This window comes from Leucopleurus acutus (genome assembly GCF_964270905.1).
Source record: "Leucopleurus acutus genome assembly, chromosome: 2".
Lineage (NCBI taxonomy): Eukaryota > Metazoa > Chordata > Mammalia > Artiodactyla > Delphinidae > Leucopleurus > Leucopleurus acutus.
The window spans coordinates 169,827,979-169,850,998 of record NC_139143.1 but is presented as its reverse complement, the minus strand read 5'-3'; positions in this window follow the sequence as shown (position 1 = coordinate 169,850,998).

The following is a 23,020-nucleotide window of genomic DNA, read 5'->3' as shown; positions in this document are numbered from 1 at the left end:
TCGTGACTCTTACTTTCTTTTGATGAATTGACCTCTTTATCATTATGAAATGATTCTTTTTATTCCTGGTAGTATTTTCTGCTCTGACATTTACTCTGATATTAACATAGCCACTCCAGGTTTTATTGATTATTCTTAACATGACATCATTTTCCATTCTTTTACTTTTAACCTATCTGTGTCTTAATATTTAAAGTGGATCTTTTTTCAAGCAGCATATTGTTTGTCTTATCTTTTTATCCAATGGGACAATCTCCACATTTAATGTAGGTGTTTAAACCATTTACACTTAACGTCATTATTAATATGGTTAGTTGTACTACACATAACCTTGCTCTTTGTTTTCTACTTGTCATGTCTGTTCTTTGTTCACTTTTATCTTCTTTTTCTGCCTTCTTTTGAATAACTGAGTATTTTTTCTGATTCCATTTTATCATTTTTGTTGGCTTATTATCTATATCTTATATTGGTATTTTAGTGGTTGCTTTGGGATTTATACTATATATCCTTAACTTATCACCATGTACCTTCAAGTGATAGTGTAACACTTCACATATAATATAAAACTCTGTACTAGTATACTTCCTTCTCTCCCCTGTGTGCCTTTATGCTATTGTGGTCATACATTTTACCTCTACATATGTTATAAACTCAACTCCATAATGTTGTTACTAACCTTCAAATGGTCAGTGGTTTTTTTGAGAGATTTAAATAATAACATAAATTATTTTATATTACCCTGCATAATTACTATTTCCAGTGTTCTTTATTCCTTTGTGAGATCCATATTTCCATCCAGTATTATTTCTCTTCTGACTTAAAGGTTTCATTTAACATTTCTTATGGTATGAGTCCACTGGTGATTAATTTTTTCAGGACAGAAAATAATTATTTTTTCAGGACAGAAAACAAAGCAATGGCCAAAAATTCTCTAAATATGATGAAAAGTATAAACCCACAAGTCTAAGAAGCTCTACAACTCCCAAGCACACACGCACATAAAAACATTTAAAAATACCTACACCAAGTCACATAATCAAGTTCTCAAAGCTAGTGATAAAGAGAAAACTTTAAAAGCAGCCAAAGGAAAAATAAAGTCACTTTATGTACAGAAAAATAAAAATAAGGATGAAAGCAGATTTCTCCTCAGAAACAATTCAAGTGAGAAAACAGCGGAGAAACATCTTAAGATGTTGAGAAAAAAAAACCTTCTTGGCCTAAAATTCTAAACCCTGAAGAATATCTTTCAAAAACAAAAGAGAAATAAAGACTTTTTCATGCTGAAATATTTATGGGAGTTACTTGTTCATTTCTCATCTTTCAGGGATTATTGTGTCTTCTTTGCTTGATGTCTAATATCTTAAAAATTGTTATTTCATATATTTTATCCAGATGTTTAATTGTTTCAGGCAGAAGGATAAATCCAGGCCCTGTTACTCCATCTTGGCCACAGGTAGAAATCATAGCTGCAATTTGATATATATTTCTGTGATTTTCTCTTGCTCTAATCTACGTTCCAAGAGGGAAGGAATTTCATCTGTTTTTACTCTCTGCTGTATCCCCAACACCTGGCATCATGTCTCGCACAGAGTGGGTTTCAATAACTTAATTCCCTACACTTTCATGTGGTCTCACTTAGTTTAGTGAATCACAGAGCTATTACATGACCTAGCAGATACTTTAGAAGATCCAAATTAGTATAAGAAAAGAAGCATGTATGAGAGTCAAGGCTGAGAAAGGTCAGAAGAGGAAAAACAAGATTCTAGGAAGGCAGGAAAGTTAGAAAAGATAGAATGGACCCATCTCTTTCCCTTCCCTACTGCCATCCCCACCTCAGTTTCCAAAAACATTCCTCTTACACACATCTCTGACATGGCCAGCCAGCCTTCTCTACTCACTCCACCCCCTATATTCTCTACTCCTTCCTTTAGTTATAGAACCTCAAACTTCAGCTACATAAAATTTAAAAAAATACATTTCTCAGCTTCCCCTGCAGCAAGGTGCAGCCATGTGACTAATTTCTACCAATGACATGTGAGTACTCACATGTGCAGTTTCCAGGTTGCATCCTGTTTTAAAAATTTTTTTTTTATTTATAAAACTTACTTTACTCCCATTTACACCATATGGTTGAGAGTTTCCTCAGAATTTGCTTTTACTTTTCAGGAAAAAATTAGATTATAACCTAAACTCAAGATTATTAACCTTACCCATATACACTGATAGTTGAAAATGTATGTGCATGATGACCTTGTAGGACATTTACCCAGAAGTAAATATTCTCTCATGAATCACCATTATCTTTTATATCAAAACTTATTACAGATAAAGAACTCAACACATCTGTTTCTTCCAAACATCTTTAAAGTGGAGCAGCTTTGTCCCAAATGTGGCATTTCTTTTCCTCCAGATTGCATCCTTAAAGGGAGAGGCCATACTTTCCCTGTCTTCTTGTCCTCCCTTCCACAAACTAGAGGGAATGTGGACATGGAATTGTGCTACATTTCACAAAATTAATAGGGCCAACAAATTAAGAATGACGAGCAGAAGATGGAAGCAGTCTGGGTCCCCAAGACTGTGGAGCCACCTCATGAGGCCTCAATAGCCAATGCTAGAACTGTTATGTAAGGGAGTAGTATAATTCTGTCTTGCATAAGCCACTGTTATGTTGGGTCTTATTATGTGATTCTCAATAGTACCCAGAATCAGGCACTTGTCTGTTTTTCAGGGAAGCTGAAATGGCTCAGGGAAGCTTATGCCTGGAAGAAAAGCTATCTAATTGTTTTTAATGTTTATTATATTTATTTATTTACTTACTTAGTTGTGCCAGGTCTTAGTTGTGGCCGGCACCCTCCTTAGTTGCAGCATGTGAACTCTTACTTGTGGCACACATGTAGGATCTAGTTCCCTGACCAGGGATCGAACCCAGGCCCCTTGCATTGGGAGCTCGGAGCCTTAACCACTGCACCACCAGGGAAGTCCCGAAAAGCCATCTAATTTTGATATGCAGCTCAGACCCTAGAGTGTCAGGGAACCTGTGGACACTCTAGGATCTGCGGTTTTGCTGATTGAAGTCCATTCCTGTTGGGGCGCTGACTTCAATAGAACATGCTGTGAAGAGGAGGTTAAAACTGGATATAAGAAACTAGCCCTACTGGCCAGCTGCCCCTTTCCTTCCCCATCCCCTGTCTAGGCAGGAAAATCCTTCCCAAAGTCCTCTATCTTTCTTAGCCTTATTCCCACCACCTTGAGTTGGGCACATCCGTCCACAGAGCAGGGGAAGGGGAAGGAAGGGAAACATTGTACCACCGATGGAGATGGTGGTGGAAGACCTGGCCGCCTGCCACCCATGCATCACACTCACAAGGGAATCCTCTGGGCAGGCAGGCTCAGGGACTGAGTCCTTCCTACTGCAGGGCACACTCTGGCCCTCACCAAATAAATCTAATATTCAGATAAGGAAGTGGAGGGAGGATTTAGCAGACACTTTCCTGAAATTCAGCAGTCATAAATGAGAAAAACAGCAGCTCACTTCAGATAACCACCGCCGGAGAAGTAATTACAGCACTCCTGTCCTGAGCCAGGATGCCAGTGGCACAGGCACCGGCCCAGGCAATTCATCAGCCTCAGATTTATGGCCTCCTCAGGAGCCACCTGCACATCCCCTCCCCTCCGGTTTGCTTGAGATGCTTTTATTTAGATTTTGTCGAGATTATTGATCTTCTCTTCCACTTCTCGAGAGCGGAAGGTGAGCACCTCACTGAGTGGCACAATCGAATATTGATTTTTTGGAAATGATCGAGCAAAAAATTTGACCCATTCAAGTGAGCCAATTGTTTCCAACTGCCCAACACCATAGAATCCTTGTTTCCCAGGCAAATCCTTGAGCTCTTGATATCACAGTCAAGGAAAACAGAGAGCCCACTGCCTGCACAGAGAGGGATTAAAGCTGCAAATTTAACAAGGGTTGCAATCCTGTCTCCTCATCAGTAGAATGGGAAGGAGGAGAAGGCTGCATAAATGTCTCCCAAATGCATGAACGAATGAGGCACCAAATCATGGAAAAAGGGTTGGGGACCTCCAAATCATCTTCCTACCCTCCCGTATCATTAACATCAAAGTTTTCCAGCACAGCAGAGCTGCAACAACAGAGATTACAGAAAGTGGAAATGGCGTTAACAGGTCCTCCTGCTTTCAGGCTGGGAAAAGATTGTTGTTCTGATTTTACAGATGATTCAGCCAAGGTATGGAGGTCATACAACAAAAATCTTACCAAGATCCTTAATGTCCAACAGTAACAGCCACAACCACACAGCCTCAAAAGTAATCAGGCCACAGCAGCTCCACTGCCTGACTATTGTCAGGTGCCAGCACTGTGCCAAGGGCATGGTATTGTCTCATTTAATCCTCACAACAACCCAAAGAGGTGGATGCTGTTACCTTCATTTTTCTTATGTGTTTGTCATGCCTTGGTTTCTGATTTCAAAAGAAATATATCCTTCTCTTAAAAGATTTTATCAATAGAGATCCTCATTTCAACTAGGAACAATAAAATAAAAATTCAATATAACTGCAATCCTGCCCAAGAGTTTTAGATTGCCTTTTGCTCAGCCTCAGGGGCACAGGTAGGTTATACATCATGGGCCTGTGACGGGAACCTGAAAGTGAGATCAACTACAGGGCTGGCTGGGGGTTGGAGAACTCAAAAATGCACAGTTGCCCCTTCCCTGCCTACTCTAGGTCTAACTGGGATGTGTTTTCACAAGCTGCCTCTAACTTCTTTTTATTATAGTTTCAAAAACCATCACCTATCATATTGCAGGGCTCCTTTTGTGGGTTCTGCACAGTGATGGTGATAATGGGGAAGCAGAGTGGCTGTTCCCCCTTCATCATAACCCCCACCCCCGCTGACTACAGTAGAGTCTTCTGGCTGCCCCATCACCCTGGGAGACCAGAGACACCTGTTCATGTCTGAGCTCCTTGCTGGATTCATGGACAATGCAGAGGGTCTTGCTAAATCACCCCTACCAATAGCTTCTGAGTTCTTTCAAAGCCTCCTCTGCGAGAGCTGATAGTGTCAGTTTCCCTTTGAACAAAGGTCTTCTTCATCTTTCTTCCCCCACTGTGCCAAGCATAGTGCCCAGCACATAGCTGCAAACTGGAGAATAGCTGGTTAAATTGGAGAAAACTTGAAACAGAAATTGGACATGTATTTAAGGGTTGCATCAAAGCAGGAAAGGAAAGTGTTTATAAATCAAAATCCTTTTCTGTAGGTCTCTGGAGAGCAGAGCACTTCAAAGATGCCTTCAGCAAATCCTTTCGTAAGCCACAGAATCCCTTTCTCTTGTAAATAGCCCTCACTCCTGAAGCTGGGACAAACACACACTCACACATGAATACATATACACATATATAAATAACACACACATGTTATGAAGGTAATATATCCTTGCAGGAAAAAACAACTCAAACAGCACAGAAGAGAAAATGTAAAAGGTTAAGCCTTTCCTGATCATCTCTCCACTTCCTTTCGTCTAAGACACTCACTAAAATGTGGAGGTATCTTAGGAACTGCTTAGATGAGGATGCCTCCCTGCTCAGCCTCAAGTTATGACTTTGATCAGTTTTTTAAATTACAATGAGTGGGATATTCAGGACACACAGAAACAGAGTCTGCCCGATGGGTTTCTCTGTCTCCCTGCTCTGTGGGAAATGCAAAGCCCCACTGCTGCTGTCTTCATCCAGGAAGGCGGGTGCTGTCAATGTCTGACTGGTTTGGGACCCCACATTGACTGAAGGCAGTCAGGTATCTTGTGGTTACCTGTGGGGAGAATGAGCTCCCCTTCAGTGGAGGCTCTGTCTGCAAGATAAAGACCCTTCTGAGGGTGCTGGGTTCTAATCCTTCTCCTGATATCATCAGGGCAGAACTTGTGGCCCTTGGTGATTTAGTCACAACTCTCTCACTTCATTCAAGACACCATTACAAACTTTTTCATGTTTTAATAAAAACATTAAAAGTGGGAAAACTTTATTTCTAGAAAGTGTAAAGTCTGGAAAGGACCTGGCCACCATCCATCTTCTCTTCGCCCTAGGCAGGTATGTAGACTTTCCTCTGCGGAGGGTCTCAGGAGCTGCAGAACTTTGTACAAGAACCATTCGTGTTGTCCGTGGCTTGGTCATTGCAGACAGAGGGGCGAGTCCTGAGCATGTTAGAAGGAGGACCCCAGGCAGAAGAGCAGCAAACACAGGGACGCTTGAACATGAATAGACCTCGCATGTTCAAGGCAAAGCAAGGCCAGGGTGGCTGGAGTGGAGGGGGCAGAGGGAGAGTAGTGGGAGTGAGGTCAGCGAGGTAGTTGTGCTGGAGGGCTCAGTAAATGTAGGGCTACGTGGTTCACTGTAAAGGCTCTGGGTTTTTCTGTGACCAATGAGATCACTGAACATTTCTGAACGGAGGAGAAACATGATCTGATAAATCTAATAGGATCAAATAAGATCACTCTGCTGCTCTCTATGGAACACACTTTTAGAGGAAATGGGAGGAAGCAGGGAGAGCGGTTAGGAGGCTGCCGCAACAATCCAGGAGAACGTGGACAGTGGCTGGGGTGGGGAACCAAGGAGGGAGCTGTGGAGCCGATGAGAAGTGGTCAAGGGCCGGAAATGCTTCTAAGGGGAGACAGCAGGTTTGCTGATAGATGTGACTTGGGGCGTGAGAAGGTGAGAGGGGTCCAGTGTCTCTGGCCTGAAAACTGGGAGGATGGAGCTGCCTTACGTGAAATGAGGGAGACTCTAACAACAGCAGGTTAGAAAGTGAGAGCAAACTGAAGAATGGGATTTTGGTTTGGGACATGTGGATTTTGAGATGCCTGTTTGTCACCCAGGTGGAGATGCTAAATAGTGGTGGATGTTCGGGGAGAAATTAGGCTGAGAGTAAATTTATGAGCCGTGAGCATCTGAGCTGCATGTAAAGGTAAGGTGAGTCTGAGAAGGTTCTCAAGGGAATGAATGAGGATAAAGCAAAGAGAATGAAGAACAGAGTCCAGGGATGGTGCAAGGTTTACGGGTGCGGGAACCAAAGGAGACTGAGGAGGAACAGAGAGGGCGGTAGGTGGGAACCAGGAGAGGGTTCAGAGAGGAGTGAGTAACTCTGCTAAATGCCCCTAGATCACATGTCATTGCAATCTGACCATTAACCCAGTACTGAGGTCATTGGTGACCTTGACAAGAGCAGTTGTGGTGGAGGGTGAGGGATTGAGATCTGGGATGAGTAGAAAGAGAAAAAAAGAGGAGAGAAATTGACAATAGCAAGTATGGTGACTCTTGAGGTGTTTCACTATAAAGGGAAGCAAAGGTAGCAGAAGAGGGTTAGTTTTGCTTTTCATGTTGTTTTGAGATTGGAGAAATCACTCAGTGTTGGACATTGATGGGAAGGATCCTGCGGAGAAGCAAAATTCATGATGCAGGGGAGAGAGGAGAGGGATGCTGAGTGATGTCCTTGAACAGGCAAGAGAGAAAGCAATCTTGTGCCCAATGGCCTTAGATAGCTCATGTCATCAGACCCATAAAGGATTTCCACATGTCTCCTAGTATAAATATTCATCCTTCAAGATATTTACTTGTGCACATGAAATTTTTATGCAAAGTGGCAACATGCTGTTCATATTTTTCATCAGAGTGTTTTCAATTCAAAAATATATGATGGATAGCCTCACAAGCCAGTGCATAGGGACCACACTCATTTTTTAATGGCTGCTAAATATTCAATGGTGGAAATATGCTATCATTTATGTAACCAATCCATTAATGAATATTCGATTATCTCAAATTTTTGCTATTATGTTTTTACAAATGACATGGACATCCTTGCATACATAAATACACAGTCTTGACTATTTCAGAACGATTGACTTCTAGAAGTTAACTTGCTGAGACAAAGGGTATGCACATTTGAATTTTGATGGACGCTGCTCAGATGTACTCAGGTAAGGTTACCCCAGTGAATATCCCACCAGCAGGATGTGAGAGAGGGAGTGTAACACCAGGGGTTTTGGGTTGAGTTTGGACTTTCCATAACAGACTTGCTTAAAATAATTCAGCCTGAAAATATGATATGCATGTCAGAACCAGGAGTGATAAACCACTGCCCTCTCCTCTCCATACTGCAGAAAATGTGCTGACCCCAGCTGGTCTGGGGAGCTGGAGAGGAAGAGAATTGGGACAGCAAGAGAGAAAGCAGGCAAAGTGGGGAGGGAGTGCAGACCTGGGGAGCTGTTCGGTGTCCAGGACAGGGAGCCGGGCTCTAGCCGGGGTCAGCAAACCACTCCGACCCCGGGAGTGGGGTCCCGGGGAAGTGGCTCAGTCTCTCTTACAACAAACGTGCATATGCGGATCCAAACAGGTAACAAGTATGAAAATGAGATTGTAAACACTGGGGCAGAGGCTGCCCACTGATAGTCACCTTTGTCTTCCTTCTTACTAACACAACCCCTGTTTGGTCAGGGACAATAAATTCCCCTACTTCAAAGCCTTATATTTTCAGCCCTTGTGCAGGTTGCCATGTGACACACTTCCCACCAATGAGATGGGAAAACATCCAGTCCCCGCCCCCTGCAGGCAGTCATGTGACAGAGTTCCCACCAGACAGGAACAGAGATTGCTTGGGGGCACCCTTAGAAATCTGGGAAGGGCAGGAGCTCCCACCCCCTCCCACTGAGGCCTGGGTGGGCAGATGGCATGGGCCGAGGACTCCGAGGGGAGATAGAGGAGGAGGCTGGGCCGATGGCGTCTTGGAGCTAATGGGCCTTCACCTCACTATCCCCCCAGATGCCTTGTTGGGTGAGAAAAATAACCCCATTGGCCAGGTTCCCATTACTCTCAGGAAGTCCATTCCCAACTGTAGGAGTGGCAGCGTGTGGGGTGACAAGGTACCAGACTGGGCTCCATGTGACCTGGTCCACCTCCTCTTAACTACTGACCAGCAGGGTGAGGGAGCCCAGAGGGCTGGACCTCTCCAAACCTCGTTCCCTCATCTATAACGAGGGCAAGAGTCCTGGGGACGCCAGCCTTGCAGGGATCAAAGGAGGGTAACATGACTCAAACTCTTTGAAGGCTTCTGTCCTGAGACACAGGGAGCCTAGGATCTGCTCCTAATCTCTGACTGGTGATCAACTAACCTTGGACAATCCCCAACTACTCTCTGGCCTTCAGTTCCATGTTTAAATAAAAGAGTGGTTACAGATTGCAAAGGTGACACTGTTCAAGAGGGAGAGGTTGTCAGTGTGTAAGTATTGACTTCAGGGCGGTTGACTGTCCCAGCCAGGGGCCATGAGGATGGCAGCTCAGGGCTCATGCAACCAGCAAGGCCAGTGGGGTGGTGGGAAAGCATCAGACTGGGAGCCAGGAGCCCTTCTACCCGGATCGCTCTGCCTGCCTTGGAATGCCCCTCCTCTCCTAGGCCTCAGTTTGCCCCCTATAAAATGCAGGGTTTTGGCTAGATGACCACAAAGGGCCTCGTTGTCTCTCATACTCTTGGCGTTAATTTTACGCTTTTAGAGACAAACAAGCAGGTGGGGTTGGGTGGCAGAGATTGGAGTCAGCTCTGCAATCAGGAATGTGAAGCGTAAAGAGCCGTGGGATCCCAGAGAGAAGTCTCCAGCCAAGCTTAGTTGGGTACATTTACTGAAACAGCATCTGCCCACTCAGGGGAAAGTGTGGAAGGGGACAGGGAGGTGAGAAGGGACCCCCTTTTCAACTTGCTCAGGGAAGGATTGGCCCAGGTCCTGGAGCGCACAGGTTGCTCTGCCTGGTTTGAGCGAGAGTGAGCTTCAACTTGCAGAGAGTTCACTCTAATGCAGAAGCAGCTCTGAGTAAACGGACGCCTGCTGGGACAAATTCTCTCTAGGAAGACCTGGGTCTTCCACTAATGTGACTTGTAACTTTGATTTAAAGTCTATTTTGACTTAAAGTCTGATATTAGTATTGCCACTCTGCTGTCTTTTGGTTTACTATTTGCATGGAATACATTGGGCTGGCCAAAAAGTTCATTCGGGCTTTTCCATAAGATGTTACAGAAGACCTCAAAAGAATTTTCTGGCCAACCCAATCTTTTTCCATCTTTTCACTTTCAACCTATTTGTGTCTTTGAATCTGAGGTGAGTCTCTTGTAGACAACATATATTGACTCATGTGTTTTTATTGTTTTTTTATTTTTTTAACATCTTTATTGGAGGATAATTACTTTACAATGGTGTGTTAGTTTCTGCTGTATAACAAAGTGAATCAGCTATACATATACATAAATCCCCATATCTCCTCCCTCTTGCGTCTCCCTCCCACCCTCCTTATCCCATCCCTCTAGGTGGACACAAAGCACCGAGCTGATCTCCCTGTGCCATGTGGCTACTTCCCACTAGCTAGCTATTTTACACTTGGTAGTGTATATATGTCCATGCCACTCTCTCACTTCGTCCCAGCTTACCCTTCCCCCTCCCTGTGTCCTCAAGTCTATTCTCTACGTCTGCGTCTTTATTCCTGTCCTGCCCCTAGGTTCTTCAGAACCTTTTTTTTTTTTTTTTAGATTCCATATATATGTGTTAGCATATGGTAATTTTTTTTTCTCTTTCTTACTTACTTCACTCTGTATGACAGTCTTAGGTCTATCCACCTTGTTACAAATAACTCAATTTCGTTTCCTTTTATGGCTAAGTAATATTCTATTGTATATATGTGCTACATCTTCTTTATCCATTCACCTGGATAAAGGATCTTTATCCATCTTCTTTATCCATTCACCTGGATCCATTCACCTGAAGTATCCATTTCATGGACACTTAGGTTGCTTCCATGTCCTGGCTATTGTAAATAGAGCTGCAATGAACATTGTGGTACATGACTTTTTTGAATTATGGTTTTCTCAAGGTATATAACAAGTAGTGGGATTGCTGGGTCATATGGTAGATCTATTTTTAGTTTTTTGAGGAACCTCCATACTGTTCTCCATAGTGGCTGTATCAGTTTACATTCCCACCACCAGTGCAAGTCCATTTTCTCCACATCCTCTCCAGCATTTATTGTTTGTAGATTTTTTGATGATGGCCATTCTGACTGGTGTGAGGTGATACCTCATTGTAGTTTTTGTTTGTTGTTGTTGTTGTTGTTTTTGCGGTACACGGGCCTCTCACTGTTGTGGCCTCTCCCGTTGTGGAGCACAGGCTCCGGATGCGCAGGCTCAGCGGCCATGGCTCACAGGCCCAGCCACTCGGCAGCCTGTGGGATCCTCCCGGACTGGGGCACGAACCCGCGTCCCCTGCATTGGCAGGCAGACTCGCGACCACTGCACCACCAGGGAAGCCCCTCATTGTAGTTTTGATTTGCATTTCTCTAATGATTAGTGATGCTGAGCATCCTTTCATGTGTTTGTTGACAGTCTGTCTATCTTCTTTGGAGAAATGTCTATTTAGGTCTTCTGCCCATTTTTGGATTGGATTGTTTGGGTTTTTTTTATATTGAGCTGCATGAGCTGCTTGTATATTTTGGAGATTAATCCTTTGTCGGTTGCTTCATTTGCAAATATTTTCTCCCATTCTGAGGGTTGTCTTTTCGTCTTGTTTATGGTTTCCTTTGCTGTGCAAAAGCTTTGAAGTTTCATTAGGTCCCATTTGTTTATTTTTGTTTTTATTTTATTTTTATTTTTGTTTTTATTTCCATTTCTCTAGGAGGTGGGTCAAAAAGGATTTGCTCTGGTTTATATCATGGAGTGTTCTCCCTAGGTTTTCCTCTAAGAGTTCTATAGTGTCTGGCCTTACATTTAGGTCTTTAATCCATTTTGAGCTTATTTTTGTGTGTGGTGTTAGGGAGTGTTCTAATTTCATTCTTTTACATGTAGCTGTCCAGTTTTCCCAGGACAACTTATTGAAGAGGCTGTCTGTTCTCCATTGTACATTCTTGCCTCCTTCATCAAAGATAATGTGACCATATGTGAGTGGGTTTATCTCTGGGCTTTCTATCCTGTTCCATTGATCTATATTTCTGTTTTTGTGCCAGTATCATACTGTCTTGATTATGGTAGCTTTGTAATATAGTCTGAAGTCAGGGAGCCTGATTCTCCAGTTCTGTTTTTCTTTCTCAAGATTGCTTTGGCTACTCAGGGTCTTTTGTGTTTTCACACACATTGTGAAATTTTTTGTTCTAGTTCTGTGAAAAATGCCATTGGTAGTTTAATAAATATTGCACTGAATCTGCAGATTGCTTTGGGTAGTATAGTCATTTTCACAATGTTGATTCTTCCAATCCAAGAACATGGTACATCTCTCCATCTGTTTGTATTATCTTTAATTTCTTTCATCAGTGCCTTATAGTTTTCTGTATACAGGTCTTTTGTCTCCTTAAGTAGGTTTATTCCTAGGTGTTTTATTCTTTTTGTTGCAATGGTACATGGGAGTGTTTCCTTAATTTCTCTTTCTGGTTTTTCATCATTAGTGTATAGGAAACCAAGAGATTTCTGTGCATTAATTTTGTATCCTGCTACTTTACCAGATTCATTGATTAGCTCTAGTAGTTTTCTGGTAGCATCTTTAGGGTTCTCTTTGTATAGTATCATATCATCTGCAAACAGTGACAGCTTTACTACTTCTTTTCCACTTTGGATTCCTTTTATTTCCTTTTCTTCTCTGATTGCTGTGACTAAAACTTCCACAACTATGTTAAATAATAATTTTGAGCGTGGGCAACCTTGTCTTGTTCCTGATCTTAGTGGAAATGGTTTCAGTTTTTCACCATTGAGAACGATGTTGGCTGTGGGTTTGTCATATAGTGCCTTTATTATGTTGAGGTAAGTTCCCTCTATGCCTACTTTCTGAAGGGTTTTTATCATAAATGGGTGTTGAATTTTGTCAAAAGCTTTTTCTGCATCTATTGAGATGATCATATGGTTTTTCGCCTTCAATTTGTCAATATGGTTTATCACATTCATTGATTTGCGTATGTTGAGGAATCCTTGCATTCCTGGGATAAACCCCACTTGATCATGGTGTATGACCCTTTGAATGTGATGTTGGATTCTGTTTGCTAGTATTTTGTTGAGGATTTTTGCATCTATGTTCATCAGTGATACTGGCCCGTAGTTTTCTTTCTTTGTGACATCTTTGTCTGATTTTGGTATCAGGGTGATGGTGGCCTCATAGAATGAGTTTGGGAGTGTTTCTCCCTCTGCTATATTTTGGAATAGCTTGAGAAGGATAGGTGTTAGCTCTTCTCTAAATGTTTGATAGAATTCACCTGTGAAGCCATCTGGTCCTAGGCTTTTGTTTGTTGGAAAAATTTTAATCACAGTCTCAATTTCAGTGCTTGTGATTGGCCTGTTTATATTTTCTATTTCTTCCTGGTTCAGTCTCAGAATGTTGTGCTTTTCTAAGAATTTGTCCATTTCTTCCAGGTTGTCCATTTTATTGGCATATAGTTGCTTATAGTAATCTCTCATGATCCTTTGTATTTCTGCAGTGTCAGTTGGTACTTCTCCTTTTTTATTTCTAATTCTATTAATTTGAGTTTTCTCCCTTTTTTTCTTGATGAGTCTGGCTAATGGTTTATCAATTTTTTTACCTTCTCAAAGAACCAACTTTTGGTTTTATTGATCTTTGCTATTGTTTCCTTTATTTCTTTTTCGTTTATTTCTGATCTGATCTTTATGATTTCTTTCCTTCTGCTAACTTTGGGGTTTTTTTGTTCTTCTCTCTCTAATTGTTTTAGGTGTAAGATTAGGTTGTTTATTTGAGATGTTTCTTGTTTCTTGAGGTAGGATTGTACTGCTATAAACTTCCCTCTTAGAACTGCTTTTGCTGCATCCCATAGGTTTTGGGTTGTCATATTTTCATTGTCATTTGTTTCTGGGTATTTTTTGATTTCCTCTTTGATTTCTTCAGTGATCTCTTGGCTATTTAGTAGTGTATCATTTAGCCTCCATGTGTTTGTATTTTTTAAAGATTTTTTCCTGTAATTGATATCTAGTCTCATAGTGTTGTGTTCGGAAAAGATACTTGATATGATTTCAATTTTCTTAAATTTACCAAGGCTTGATTTGTGACCCAAGATATGATCTATCCTGGAGAATGATCCATGAGCACTTGAGAAGAAAGTGTAATCTGTTGTTTTTGGATGGAATGTCCTATAAATATCAATTAAGTTTATCCTGTTTAATGTATTATTTAAAGCTTGTGTTTCCTTATTTATTATCACTTTGGATGATCTGTCCATTGGTGAAAGTGAGGTGTTAAAGTCTCCTAGTATTATTGTGTTACTGTCAATTTTCCCTTTTATGGCTGTTAGCATTTGCCTTATGTATTGTGGTGCTCCTATGTTGGCTGCATAAATATTTACAATTGTTATATCTTCTTCTTGGATTGATCCCTTGATCATTATGTAGTGTCCTTCTTTGTCTCTTGCAATAGTCTTTATCTTAAAGTCTATTTTGTCTGATATGAGAATGCTACTCCAGCTATCTTTTGATTTCCATTTGCATGGAATATCTTTTTCCAACCCGTCACTTTCAGTCTGTATGTGTCTCTAGGTCTGAAGTGGGTCTCTTGTAGGCAACATATATATGGGTCTTGTTTCTGTATCCATTCAGCCAGTCTATGTCTTTTGGTGGGAGCATTTAATCCATTTACATTTAAGGTAGTTATCAATATGTATGTTTCTATTATCATTTTCTTAATTGTTTTGGGTTTGTTATTGTATGTCTTTTCCTTCTCTGTGTTTCCTGCCTAGAGAAGTTCCTTTAGCATTTGTTGTAGAGCTAGTTTGGTGGTGCTGAATTCTCTTAGATTTTGCTATTCTGTAAAGGTTTTAATTTCTCCATCGAATCTGAATGAGATCCTTGCTGGGTAGAGTAATCTTGGTTGTAGGTTTTTCCCTTTCATCACTTTAAATATGTCCTGCCAGCTCCTTCTGGCTTGCAGAGTTTCTACTGGATGATCAGCTGTTAACCTTATGGTGATTCCCTTGTATTTTATTTGTTGCTTTTCCCTTGCTGCTTTTAATATTTTTTCTTTGTATTTATTCTTTGATAGTTTGATTAATATGTGTCTTGGTGTGTTTCTCCTTGGATTTATCCTGTATGGAACTCTCTGTGCTTCCTGGACTTGATTGACTATTTCCTTACCCATATTAAGGAAGTTTTCAACTATAATCTCTTCAAATCTTTTCTCATTCCCTTTCTTTTTCTCTTCTTCTTCTGAGACCCCTATAATTTGAATGTTGGTGTGTTTAGTGTTGTCCTATTGATTCTAGAGAATTTTTAATTTCATTTATTCTGTTGTTCATCATTGTTTGTTTGCTCTTTAGTTTTTCTAGGTCCTTGTTAAATATTTCTTGTATTTTCTCCATTCTATTTCCAAAATTTTGGATCATCTTTACTATCATTACTCTGAATTCTTTTTCAGGTAGCCTGCCTATTTCCTCTTCATTTGTTTGGTCTGGTGGGGTTTTACGTTGCTCCTTCATCTGCTGTGTATTTTTCTGTCTTCTAATTTTTCTTATCTTACTGTGTTTGGGGTCTCTGTTTCACAGGCTGCAGGTTTGTAGTTCCCATTGTTTTTGGTGTCTGTTCCCATTGGGTAAGGTTGGTTCAGTGGGTTGTGTAGGCTTCCTGGTGGAGGGGATTGGTGCATGTGCTCTGGTGGATGAGGCTGGATCTTGTCTTTCTGGCACACAAGACCATGTCCGGTGGTGTGTTTTTGGGTGTCTGTGAACTTTTTATGATTTTAGGCAGCCTCTCTGCTAATGGGTGGGTTTGTGTTCCTGTCTTGCTAGTTGTTTGGCATAGGGTGTCCAGCACTGAGGCTTGCTAGTCGTTGAGCAGAACTGGGTCTTAGCGTTGAGTTAGAGATCTCTGGGAGAGCTTTCGCTGTTTGATATTATGTGGAGCTGGGAGGTCTCTGGTGGACCAGTGTCCTGAACTTGGCTCTCCCACCTCAGAGGCTCAGGCCTGACACCTGGCCAGAGAACCAAGACCCTGTCAGCCACATGGCTCAGAAGAAAAGGAGAAAAAAAAGAAAGAAAGAAAGAAAGAAAATAAATAAATAAATAAATAAAATAAAGATATTAAAATATTAAAAAATATTAAAAATAAAAAAAATTTAGAAAGAAAGAGAGAAAGAAAGAAGAGGGCAACCAAACCAAAAAAAAAAAAAAAAAATCCACCAATCCACAAGCACTATAAACTATCCAAAAAAAAAAAAAAAAGAAAAAAGGACAGTCAGAACCCTAAGACAAATGGCAAAAGCGAAGTTATATAGACAAAATCACACAAAAAAGCATACACATGCATACTCAGAAAAAGAGGAAAAGGAATAAAAGTATATATATATTAAAAAATATTCAAAAGAAAGAGAGCAACCAAATCAATAAACAAATCTACCAATGATAATAAGCTCTAAATACTAAACTAAGATAAACATAAAACCAGAAACAAATTACATGCAGGAAGCAAACCCCAAGTCTACAGTTGCTGCCACCGTCCACTACCTCAATTTGGGGATGATTTGTTGTCTATTCAGGTATTCCATGGATGTCGCATACATCAACTTGAGTGTAGAGATTTAATCCACTGCTCCTGAGGCTGCTGGAAGAAATTTCCCTTTTTCTTCTTTGTTCACACAGCTCCTGGGGTTCAGCTTTGGATTTGGCCCCACCTCTGCATGTAGGCTGCCTGAGGGAGTCTGTTCCCTACCCAGACAGGACAGGGTTAAAGGAGCGGCTGATTAGGGGGCTCTGGCTCACTCAGGCGGGGGAGGGAGGGGTACAGAATGTGGGATGAGCCTGCGGCAGCAGAGACCAGTGTGACATTGCACCAGCCTGAGGCGCACTGTGTGTTCTCCCGGGGAAGTTGTCCCTGGATCACGGGACCCTGGCAGTGGCAGGCTGCACAGGCTTCCTGGAGTGGTGGTGTGGATAGTGACCTGTGCTTGCACACAGGCTTCTTGGTGTCTATAGCAGCAACCTTAGTATTTCATACCCGTCTCTGGCGTCCGCACTGATAGCCATGACTCATGCTGGTCTCTGGAGCTCATTTAGGCGGTGCTCTGAATCCCCTTTCCCTGTGCACCCTGAAACAATGGTCTCTTGCCTCTTAGGCAGTTCCAGACATTTTCCTGGACTCCCTCCCAGCTAGCTGTGGTGCACTAGCCCCCTTCAGGCTGTGTTCACGCAGCCAACCCCAGTCCTCTCCCTAGGATCTGAACTCCGAAGCCTGAGCCTCAGCTCCCAGCCCCCACCTGCCCCAGCAGACAAGCCTCTCAGGCTGGTGAGTGCTGGTCAGCACTGATCCTCTGTGCGGTAATCTCTCTGCTTCGCTCTCTGCACCACTTTTGCTGCACTCTCCTCTGTGGCTCTGAAGCTTCCCTCCCACCCATCCCCTGTCTCCACCAGTGAAATGACTTCCTAGTGTGTGGAAACTTTTCCTCCTTCACAGCTCCCTCCCAGAGGTGCAGGTCCCGTCCCTATTCTTTTGTCTCTGTTTTTCCTTTTTTCTTTTTCCCTACCCAGGTATGTGGGGAGTTTCTTGCTTTTGGGGAAGTCTGAGATCTTCTGCCAGCATTCAGTAGGTGTTCTGTAGGTGTTGTTCCACATGTAGATGTAGTTTTGATGTATTTGTGGGGAGGAAGATAATCTCCACGACTTACTCCTCTGCCATCTTGAAGGCACCCCCCGGCTCATGTGTTTTTATCCATTCTGCCAGCCTCTGTCTTTTGAGTGGGATGTTTAATCCATTTACATTTAAAGTAATAACTGATAAGAAGGGACTTAATTCTATCATTTGCTGTTTATATTCTGTATGCCTTACCCTTATTGTCTCTCATTTCCTGCATTAATATATTCTTTTATGTAGAGTTGATTCTTTTTTGTGGCAGAACATTTTAATTCTTCTCATTTCCTTTTGTGTATATTCTATAGCTATATTTTTGTGGTTACCATGGGGACTACAGTTGACATCCTAAGGTTATAATACTCTAATTTGAATTTATACCAGCTTAACTTCAATAACATACAAAACCCTGCTCTTTACAGCACTATACCCACCACCTTTCAGTTACTGATGTCACAAAATTATATCTTTATATATTGTGTCCAAAAACATAAACTAATAATTTTTAATACATTAGTCTCCTGAATTGTGCAAAAAAGCAGAGTTACAAACCAAAGTTACAATCATACTCCCATTGTGTGTGTGTTGGTTCGCTTGATGGTGTCTCATGGATCCCTTAGGCTCTATTCACTTTTTAAAAAATCTTTTCTCCTTCTGTTTCTTAGACTCCATAATTCCCATTGTCCTATTTTCAGATTCACTGATTCTTTCTTATACCTGCTCAAATTTGCTTTCAAATACCTCCAGTGAATTTTTCATTTCAGCTATATTTTTCAGCTCCAGAATTTCCTTTTATGTTTCCTACTTCTTTATTGATATTTCCATTTTTCATACATTGTTTTCTTGACATTCTCCACAACTGCCTTTAGGTCTTTGACCATCTTTAAGACAGTTGTTTAAAGGTCTTTGTCTAGTAAATCTGCCATCTGGTCTTTCTCAAGAACAGTTTCTATTTTTTTTTTTCCTTTGGATGGGCCATATTTTTCTGTTTTTTAGAATGCTTTGTGATTTTTGTTGGTGTTGAAAACCAGACATTTGGATCTTATAGTATGGTAACTCTAAAAATCAGATTCTTCCCCCCCTCCTTTTCCGTCATTTACTGATGTATTTGTTTGGTGGTTGGTTGGTTGATTTTTTTAAGCTGTCTCTGTGCCAGGGGTCAGCCTGAGGTGTAAACTTAAGGTCTTCTCAGGCTTTGTCTGAGCCTTCCCCTGCATATGTGCAGTGGCTTTCTAAATTCCTCTGTTTATGCATTGCTTTTGAGTGTCCTCCTCCTTAACTGTCTGGCTCTTTAAAGGGGAAAAGAGAAAAATTAAGGAGGAAAATGCACCAGCCCTTTAAGTCCCCTGGAAGTCACTATAGCTGAAGAGGAAGGGCTTGCAACAATGGCTGCTCATCTCCATGTCTGCACCTCCACAGTCAGAAGCAGCAATTAGTGCTCAGGGCACAGACCCCGATATTTGGAGGACAGGGTCCTGTTACCCATACTGGCTCCCTAAAACTGTGTCCAAGCTACTTCAAGAACACTTGCACTGCTGCCTGATGTTGAGCCAGGGAGTGGGGGAAGGGTAGATGCTACCAAGCTAAGAGATAAAATTAACCATAATTCACAACAACTTATCTGCCAAGACTTCTCCTGGGAGAATTTGCAAGCCTTCTAAAAGTCTCCAGACTTCCAAAATAGCTAGATTAGGCAGATTCTTCCAGTACAATTTTTGTCCAGGTGGGGAGATGGGTCCCTGCTTCTTCCTACTCTGACATCTTCCCCTGGGTTGTGTGACCTTGAGACAGTCACTTAAGCCCTCTGGATCTCTGTTACATTGCCTGTGAAAGTAAGGGGGTTGGATCAAGGATTTCAAAGATTCTTCCAACTCTAAAAGCCTAGGATTCTATACCTTGGACGATAGTAGCTCCAGTATCATTGGGCCACTGGGAAAATGAGATAAGATCAGCCATAATGCATAACTATTTGGTTTTTTCCCTCTTTATTTTGTTTCTGTTTCTGTTTTCTTTTATTTCCCTCTACCCCAAACTCATTGGAGGAAATATGTGGGGTTTTATGACCTAGTTCTTTTAATGACAAAGCTGTATCCCTCCTCACTTTCAGCCCCTGTGGCTTGGGTGGGGTTAACCTCACTCATTGGATGGACAACCTTGATTGGCCTAAGCCAGTCAGCACATTCTAACCTTCTGTGCTTTCTGATGGTACAGAGGTTGAGCTGTGTCTCTTAGAGCCAACGATCCAAGACTTTGAATCAGCTGTGAGGAAGACAATTTCTCTCTACTGGACTTCAGTCAGGATGGAAAACATCCTGCTACCATGAAGAGGAGCCTGACGATTGTCTTGCGTGGGAGAGAGACTCTAAAAGATGAAAAAGGAAGAAACAGGTCCTGGGGGTATCATTTGATCCCCTGAGTCAAGGTGCTCCTGAAGGATACTCTGTCTCTGAGTTCTGTGTTTGTATAACCTGATTAAACCCTGCTGATCTCAAGCCAGGTTTAAGCACTGAGGTTCCTGTCACAGGAAATGAAAGAGACTAATGGCTGCCTCCTCTCCAGCATCTAAGTCTCCAAGCTGAGACCAGCACAAAACTTTGCTGTGTCAGCCTCTCCCCCAGGGGTGTGAGTCAGGTTCATCTCCCGCTGCCCCTTCTCCCCGTTTTCTTCCCTCCCAAGGAGGAAGCTGCAGAAACCACCCTGTAATGGCATCTCCAAGGGTGAGGGCACATTACCCCCAGACTCTAATGAACCGAGCAGTCCCGTCACTGCCAGACCCACTTCACGCCATGATTGTGAGGGCTGCTGACTCAGTGTAATTCATTTAAGGTTCTTTGATGGTGCTGACTTGCCTTCCTCTGGCAGAAGGCAGAATTGATCTGGGGAGCCATTGGTCAGACTTGAGGCAGAGGATTGGGATGTGAGTGTAGGAAGAGGGTATCATACAGAATGAAAAATAATCAAGGTTTGACCCTCTGAGCTGAGAGAAGTCTTAGAAATCCCCCAGCTAATGCCTCTCATTCTACAGATTTGCATACAGAAGCCCAGAGAAGGCAAGTGACTTGTTCTGGTTCACACAGTGATTCAGAGCAGAGTCAGGCCCAGAATCCAATATCCTGACTTCACCTATACCATTATGCTCCCCAAAGGTCAGCTCTGTCCTGCCCAGACTCCACCATCCCTTTCTCTTTCTCTCCCCTGTGATTCCCTGTAGAGTCGGTCCTAGGCAGCACCCTCACAGCACCTCTTGAACTGTCTCTGAGACGTGACCTCACTGAGCACTTCCAGTTACTCCCGAGCCCTCTGCACTCTTTCTTCACAGCAGCTCCTGCAACAGTGAATGCCCCAGGGGTCTGACAGGGCACTGAGAACAGCCTAGGGTCTGGGGTGTCTTCTGAGCTGAGCTCTGAGCTCAGGCATTGCCCCTTTTCTCAGATCTTATAGATGCCCTCTTCACCCTGAGTCACGATCTCCCCTCACCACCAGGTCCCGGCTGCCATGGTGGGTGGAGCTCTGTATGTCTGTTTTGTTGCTGAAATGCCTGGACTGACCTTTCTGGCCATCTCTCACCTGCCCCTAGTCTCTAAATTCTGAATCTTGTTTCCCACCATCCCCTCTGGCTGGACCTTCCTGTTGGCCTTGGTTGGAGAAACTTGTTCAGATCCTCACTGCTCCATGTCCAGTCCACCTCTATGTGGACACACCCTCCTGCTGCCCAGTGGTGCCCAGAGCCGCCTCAGACAATCAGTGATGGGACAGGTGAGGGCTGGAAGCCAGGGCTCCCCTTCACCACCCCCACCGGACTCAATAAGCCATCTAGGCACCTGCCTGCCCTCAAGACACCCTGAAGGGGTTACACATACATCCCTTCCCTCCCAGTCTGCAGAGATGTGGTTTTCAGTAACTTCCAGGTACAATTCACACTGCAGTCCCCCTTCCTAAATCCTTTTTGGCCACTGTTTACCAAGAATCCTCCCATGGATCCTGCTGAGTAAATGTCAGAGCTCAGAGATTGTCTCCTGGAACCAGAGGCCAGGAACATGTGGCCAGCAGATGCCCAGCCATGCTCCCTAAAGGGCCTTGTTTAACCACAGTCACTGGGGCACTGCATCTGCAGGAGGCGTGCCCCACTTTGGACTTTGCAACAATCACAAGAGGGCTTGTTATCAAAACTGATTTATGGAGGTTGAAAGGCTTCTGATGAAGATCTCAGCAGTGGGACTACTGGACTCAGGTAAATATGTTCACAATCATATAGCTATTTGGGTAAAAAGCAATGTGGTCATGAAATGTTAATTCAGCTCTTGTTTGTGTTGAATAATTGAGTGTGGGATCGGAGCCTGTGGACTGCCAGGCCTGGATTCAGACATTGTGGGAAACGGTCTAACTGTGGCCCAGCTGGTGAAGGAGAAGTTCACTGGGGTACCATGGGCTAGAAATGGCCCACAGCCAGTGGGCCAAAACTACTAAATAGGAAGCTACCCACAAGAAGGTAAGAGTCTGGGGTCATTCTCACATCGCTGGCAGTCATGCCGTAGGAGGAAGGATAAAAGAAAACCAGAAATTGCAGGAGAAATCTCATCCTTTTTTTTCCCCATCCTTTTTTGTATTATACTAAAATACACATAAAATTTAGCATCTTAACCATTTTAAGTGTACAGTTCAGTGGCATTAAATACATTCATAATGTTGTACAACTATTACCACCATGCATCTCCATAACTCTTTTCATCTTGTAAAATGGATACCCATTAAACATTAACTCCCCTTTACCCCCTTCTTCCCAACCCGGGCAACCACCATTCTACTTTCTGGCTCTATGATTTTGACTAATATAAGTATCTCATATAGGTATAATCATATTTGTATTTTCATGGCTGATTTACTGCACTTAGCATAATGTCCTTAAGGTTCAGCCCTGTTGGAGCATGTCATAATTTGCTTCCTCTTTAAGGTATATTCCATTGTATGTATACACCACATTTTGCTTATCTTTTCATCCGTTGATGGACACTTGGGTTGCTTTCACCTTTTGGCTATTGTGAATAATGCTGCTCTGAACATGAGTGCATACATATCTCTTTGAGACCCTGCTTTCAAATTCTGCTGGGTATATACAAAGAAGTATATACCCATAGAAGTAGATACCATTTGATCCTGCAATTGCTGGATCATATGGTAATTCTATTTTTAATTTTCTGAAGAATCATCACATTGTTTGCTGTAGTAGCTGCACCATTTTACATCCTCATAAGAAGTGCACAAGGGTTCCAATTTTCCCACATCCTCACCAACACTTGTTATTTTCTCTTTTTTAAAAAAATAATAGCCATCCAAATGGGTGTGAGGTGGTATCTCATTGTAGTTTTGATTTGCATTTTC